This window comes from Gymnogyps californianus, chromosome 22, assembly GCF_018139145.2.
Source record: "Gymnogyps californianus isolate 813 chromosome 22, ASM1813914v2, whole genome shotgun sequence".
Taxonomy (NCBI): Eukaryota; Metazoa; Chordata; class Aves; order Accipitriformes; family Cathartidae; genus Gymnogyps; species Gymnogyps californianus.
Window position 1 is genome coordinate 220,145 of NC_059492.1, and position 7,346 is coordinate 227,490.

Here is a 7,346-nt window from a genome sequence, read left to right on the forward strand (position 1 = left end):
TTCCGGGAAGGTTAACCTCTCTTCTTAATGACGATTTTTGTGACACTTAGCAAAGGTTCAATTTACAAGAATTTTTGAACATAAGAATGGTGATAGTGACCAAAGTCCATCAAATCCAGTGACCTGTCTCTGACAATGGCCCATACATTCAGCTCAACCCTGTTGCCTTTTTCTGACACTTTCCCAACACTGATACATTCTTTTTGAGACAAAATGACCAGAACCACAGTGTTGAAGATGTGGATACACCATAGATTTATACTGCAGCATAATGGTATTTTCTGTTCTCTTCTCACTTTCTTTCCTAATGATTCCTGAGATTTACTTTGCTTTTTTAATCATTATATAGCACTGATCTGACATTTCCACAGAGCAGTCCCAATTAATATAATTCCAAAGCCATGAGTGGTAACATCAGCATTTTTTCCTGTTTGCTCACTTTTTGCATCTATCTGTATTGTATTCCTTCTCCCACTTTTTAACTAAGGTTCTTTGCAACTCTGCACAGTCAGTCTTTGTCTTTATTACCCTGAAGAGCTTTGTTTCATCAGCAGATGTCATCACCCCACTATTCATGTACTTTCCAGATCACTTAAAGTCTCTTGAGAGTCCAAGTAATTATATCAATTGGACTTCACTCAATCCATATACTCATCAGCTTTTCTTAATTACTTCAACAGATTTGTGAGGCGTAACTTACCTTTACAAAAGCCATTTTGACTGTTCCCCAAAACACCATATTTACTATGTGTACAGTAATACTATTGTTTATTATCATTTCTGCAAACTGGCTAGGTACAGACATCAGGCTTATGGATAAGCAGTTGCCCACATCTCTTTGGAAACTGGTATCACAGCAGCTGTCTTGCAGTTGGCAGGTGCAAAGGGAGCTTTAAGTAGAGGCTGAACACCCCCACTGATACCATTGCACTTTGGATCTTGCGTTGCATCGAACTCTTTAGCTGAGCACTGTCTGATAGTGAAGATTTGTTATTGTTCACTTTGGCCAGAAATAAAAGTTCCACTTGTAAACATCCTCCAAATTCCCTTTAGTGAACGGGGATGCTAAGGTTAATCTAGTTTCTCTGTGAGAAATTTCCTTTATCTTCTCTGGGTTTTTTTTTTACCATACCTTTACCATCCCTTTAACTCTCTGACTCAGTAATAGCTCACTTCAGAGATGTCACTTTTAGGATCTAAGAAATCTCTTTACCTGAACACTGGGCTGATCACACATCCCACGCAGGAGAAAATCTAAACCAAAAACACCAGACAGACTGATTAGCAATATTAAAGACAATGACTGTATTACTTAAAAACTAAAGCCAAGTCCAACCTTGATTTCAGTTACTGAAAAAAGTGATATCAAGCCTTTCCCCTATATTGCAAGTATCAGCCATTGTTCAGTGTTAGAACAATTCCAGCAATGTGAAATAAAATGAAGTGCACATCACCCACCCACCTGTATATGAACAAGCCTATTAGTAGTCCTATTGCTTCCAACAGCTGTCAATGACTGTGCAAAAAAAAAATCTGATGTGAAACATGGTATTTTCAGTCAAATGAACTAGTCTAGAGTTCAAATGAATTATTAATCTTCAACATACCAGTAAACAGGACAGCCTGACACTGGGAGAAAGTCTTACTGAAACCAAACAATGCCTCAACAGATACTGAGTTACTGAATTAATTTTTATAAATAAATGATGTTTTCCGGTGATGTGATCAGCAAAGGAAAAGAATCAGTTTTTTACAAAAATGCTCCAAGTCAGGTATTTATCATGTACTCAGAAAGAGTGCATTGGCTGTTTCCTGCCCCACAAATAAGGCTATCATGACTGAAAGTCATTTTCAAAAGTAACTCCAGGTCACATTTCTAAACCCCACGACAGACACATCTTGTAGGATTTCTACCGGGGTCCTCAAAACCTTAAGTAGCATATATTAAGTTTAATAAAATCATACACTTGTGCATACAGAAAAAGTCTTTTGATTGTGAGTTGTTCACCAAGAAATACGTATAGCATGTTGAGCAGCTCTTATCCATTCTGACTGGCAGGGCGGCATCTATCAGAGATGTATCAATAATCGTGCAAGGCAGCTAGTCAATATTATTCATTGGTTTCAGATTAAAACAGATTATGAGAGCACATGGGTCTGACAGAATTTTTGTTCCCTACTTAGAGCTTTATCCTGGGTGTTCACTGTGCTGACGTTAAAATACATTTCCCATGTGCTATATTATCACCAGGGGCTATAGACTTATGCAGAATAAGTAGTCAAAATAATCCTTCCCTTACAAGCAGTAAGGTGCCACTATGCAGTATAACGCATGGAGATGTAAATATGCAAAATTAAAAAAAAAAACAAACACAGTGTAGTATCTAAACAGAACTGTGATCCACTTTAGCTGGTTGGAAGCTCTTGGGCTCTGTGAACGAAACTGGCAGGCAGTGGTCTGCTTGGGGATGTGCACAAGGTCAGATAGAACGGTCATAAAAGTTTCTTAAAATCTATAGCCCCTCTATTGCAATGACTTACGCATCTGCTTAATGATATGACTTCATATACTATAAATAACCATTAAATTCAATGGACTACTGAGAACACAAGGTTACATGCTTACATACGCATTTAGGAATCAGGGCGTCTGAATCTACTTTTAAAAGTTTGTTTGAGTGTACTTCCCTGTGATGCTTGTTTCAGAGACTCTGTTACTTAATTTGTGTTAGTTGGTGATCGCTACCATTGATATAATTAAAAAAATTAGTAATGGGACTCCAGTTAGAATTAGTATATTAGGATGTAATGAATTTTAGTTACCATCTAGATAAAATGAATGTCTTCCCAATAATTTAAGATTTCAATTAAGTTACCTTTTACTCAAGAAAAAATCCTGAATACAGATAAATGTTTTTCCTGTTGGGAAAAAAAAAAAAAAAAAGAAAAAAAGTTCATTTGCTTAAACTACACACACTGAAGAAAAATAACATTAAATCTCAAGCAGTCATTACATTAAGTCAAGTACAAGGTCATACATATAGTTGCATATTAAGGAAAACAACAGAAATGCGTAGACATACACATCCTGAAACATTGGGAGCCCAGAAGGAGGAAGAGGCCATCCGGCATGTTCAGCTGAGAGCAATCTCCCAGTGAGACATGTTGCCTAGGCAGGGTTTACATGATCTCTGGAGCATGAGGAGTACTGAGTAGGACCTGAAGATGTTATCACCTCTAGATAGTATTATTGTCTTCAGTATGTGCAATTTACAGTCTGGGTAATTGCAGGCCGTTAGCCGTGGTGCCTGCAGTTGTGTTTACAGTGCTGAAGGCATCAGCCCCTGTCGTCCCTCTGGCCCCTTACCAGGCAGGACATGGTGGGTTTTTCACCCATACTTCTCAAGATGGAAATCCTCTCAGGTGAGTTGGCTGCATCAGCATTGTCCTTGGCCCATCTCTTCTTGGGCTTCACCTGGTGCCCTTGGCCATGGGCTGTCGGTATTTTTTCAGTTCAAAGTGCCTGAAATAAATTGAAGGTGATGTCACAGCCTACCAGAGTGAGGTTTTCACAGCACAGCACGTGTGATGTACAATGCATAGCTTGGGGCAAACTGCAGGGTTGTGTTGAATGCTTGCAGGCAAGGCTTCCTACAAGAGCAGTCAGGAACAGCACGGAGCAAAGGAGGCCAAACCTGTCCTTGGTTTATCCACACAACTGTTCCTGGTAGTTTATCCACACTACTGTCCCTGTGGTTTATCCACACTACCATCCCCAGCGTGGCATGCAGGTTTGGCAGTTGAGGGAGGATGGGACAAACTTAGACCCATGCAGCGAGGATGATGAGAAACCGAGGCACAGAGTGACCCTGGAGTGAAGATACTTGACAGTGATGATACAACCACAGCAAGCAGCACAGTCACCAGAGCCTCTTCTGTAGCCAGTGGGGAGAGAACAGCACGTCCTAACTGAAGGACCACCAGAGACCGGGACTGCCCTCTGCAACTGCCTCTCTCCTTCACCCTAGATGCGATCTGGGCTGACCATGTCCCCCGTTTATACACCTCCAACAGTACTGAAGGTTGCATGGGGAGGGACCTGCATGTGGTCACTTCCTGTGTCCACACATGCAGTGGTTCCTGGGAAAGTCCAGGAGGTGAGGAAATGTGTAATAATGTCTTGATATCCTGGAGAGATTGGAGAGATTCTTTTTTGTTCATCAAAAAGAGGGAAAGATAACTTCATCACAGGAAAGAGTATTTAAATGGAGAGACAATTTTAGACAGTGCAGTGCTATTTAACTTAGCAGAAAGCTCAGTTCAGCGTCTGGAAGGTGAAGCGAGGCACGTATTCATCAAAAGAGAATACACTTTAGCTGTTGGTGATAACTACTGGGACTGCTTCACAGTTCAGGGTCCTTACTTAAAACCAGGTACTTCTTTTGAAAAGATACTTTGCGTTCCAGCTCTGCAGTTAAATTAACACAGCAGGGGAGGGTCTCTAACCCGGTTAAGTCGGAGGAGAAATCAAGCGCCAAACTGTGACAAGAACTTGCAAGCAGGAGGCTGCATGGCACGGACGGCTCGTTACCCCGGAGTGCCATCGTGTGGCCTCTGCGGGCACGGAGCTGCAGCCCGGCCCGGGGAGAGACGGCCAAGGACTGGCAAGGACGTTCCGTCCAGAGTGTAAACGAAGTCATGACACATTTCTGTCCCTTCTGGAGCTCAGCTACCATTTCTGGAGAACAGGGTGATTCTTGCAGACAGCAATTTTATGGTGCAGCTGACAGCGCTTTCTCACAATGCTCGGCTGCAGAGAATGCTTTGGTGCACCCCCGCAGATCTGTGTTGGAGTGAGGTGAATAGTGTATACAACAATAAGTATGTTGAAATGAAAATACAGAATTTGCTCTTTCACTGAATAGAACAAGAAAAAAGAGAACAAGATGAAATGTCTTTTAATAAGTTGAACATTTCCTTTATGTTCACACTGAAGTTAGAGGAATTAGAGAATTCATTCTCTCCCCTTGTAGCTAGGTAACAACCAGAGGAATTGCAAAGGGATGGCTGAGAACAGAGCTAAATTTCAGCAAACTACTGAAAATCCATTTGCTCTCCCATCTTTTTGTAACCGATTCTAAATTTTCATTTAAATGTAGAGTCCGCTATCTCGCCTAAATAAAACAGGTATAGTCTATCATGCTGAAACCTTGACCAGTGATAAAGCTACTCCCTGTGTGAGCTGACAAACACCAGATGGCACTCCTAACAGGAATCACCTTTGAAAGATACATTTCACAGGAGAACTCAAAAGAACGAGAGATTTTTGAATAAGTTCTTGCATATTTGGGACAATTGACTCAAGCATGCAGCATAGGAGTATCTGTGGAGTCCCACTTGGAGACGAGAACCCTGTTGAAACATCATGAAATACATTTAGAATAAGCTATAGGAATCCGCCAGTCCATAGTTCCTAATCAAATCAGGATGCAGCTTCTGGGAGAAAAGCAAGGCAATGCCAGAGTGTATTGCACTGAAAAATGAGATCCACAGAAAAGGTAGAGTCTGTGTAAAAGTAAAAAATTGGTAAAATCTGTAAAATGTAATGTGAGTAGGTTTGCATGCATCAGTATAAAGGACTGGATATGCTGCAAAAGTAACCATAGTCTTAACCAGTTTCCTAGCTTTGGATTAAGCTGCCTGAAATACATAACATTTTGCAAAAGCTATAAATAAGATAGAATAAACCTGACAGGAAATAAAATATGTATGTACCTTGCACAATAAAGTAGTATTAGGCTGCACTGTGTACTGAAAAGACTGTCACATTGCCATCACAAATAAAGAAGAAAAGTTATTGGGGAGATTAGTTTAAGAACTGTAATGGGAGCTTGGTTACTTGCTGTCCATTATGCACCAGCTAATGTGCCATTTGAACTTACAGTTAGCACCTTGAAAAGAAAGCAGAGTAATCTAGAATAGAAGTAAGTGTCCTCATATGATGAGGAGATGATTTCAACATTGGCTACACGAGCTAAACTCAGAGCAAAACAAGGGGAATCTACAAAAGTGTCCCTGCTGCCCTGAGACAACAGGGCAGGAGGCAGGAGGAAACAGGTACTGTTCACAGTCTCAGCCTCCTCTCCCGCTTCCACAGCCTCTGCCCAGGGCTGTGTGCTCTGGGCTGACAGCCTGGGGTCCTGCCCCCAGTGCAGGCTCTCATTTAGCCTCTGCTCAGTGGGTGCCTCTCACAGCACAGCGTGAAGGGTGAATTCCTCCTGCCTACATGCCAGGCAGGTAGTGCACACACCTGTAGGCACCAGCCAGTGTAGGCATGCGCATCTAGACACATATCCAGCTCGACTCACACCTCCGTGCCTCTGGGGAGTAGTTTTCACTTACTGATTCCACCCTGACATTTTACACAGGATCCTGATTCCTGATTTTTGCAGGTACCTGTGTTAGGAGAATAAATTATTGAAAATTCTTCAGACTCTGAGCTGAATCAATAAGAGCATGAGTTTGCACCTGAATTTCTCATGTGTTTAGGGAGTAGCAAGGCCACTGTGTTACTGGCTAGACTGGTTATTCTGATTATTCAAGATGCTTTTGAGATCTCAGGTGTACTTTGCATCAACACCAAACAACTTTTTAATACTGGAACGTATTTCAAGAAACAGAGCTCTAATACTCCAGTCATAGCTAGTTTGCACCCTCCTGACCTTTCTTTGCTCTGAGCTGTCTTCATCAGTATTTCTGAATTCAGTGTGCTGTTGCACTTAATGAGTTGTCCAACCAATATGGGGAAATTACAAACCTCAAATATCATAAGTATAGATTAACTGTTGATCGATACCACTGTATTGTGTTAGTCATAATACAATGAACTGTACATTTTCTAAGCTTTTTATTAGAAGAAAGTATTTTCTTTGCTTTATTACATTAGGTCTATACTGATGTATCAGTTCTGTTTCCTATGGATATAACATTTTCCACTGGTTATAAAATCAGTAATACGAGCACTGTTTTCAACATTCCTCTCCTTGCCCGCTACTTCAGTGATGCATCACAAAATAACAAGGTTAAGGTGGGATTCATCGCAGTCCTCTTAGACATCTAAAACTCACTCAGAGCTGGTCAGCCCCGACAGGCAGCTGAGCCCTTTAGGGCTGAGCATCTCTCTTCATTGACGGTAAGGGGAGCTGGTACGAAAGAGTTCATGTTTCTAGAGAAGTATACATGACACTGCGTATGTTCACTCCAGCATGGTTCATGCAGCACAACTAAATCTCTAATGCTAGCATTATTGTGACTATTTCAAAGTAAATCAGGTATGCCTATTTTGT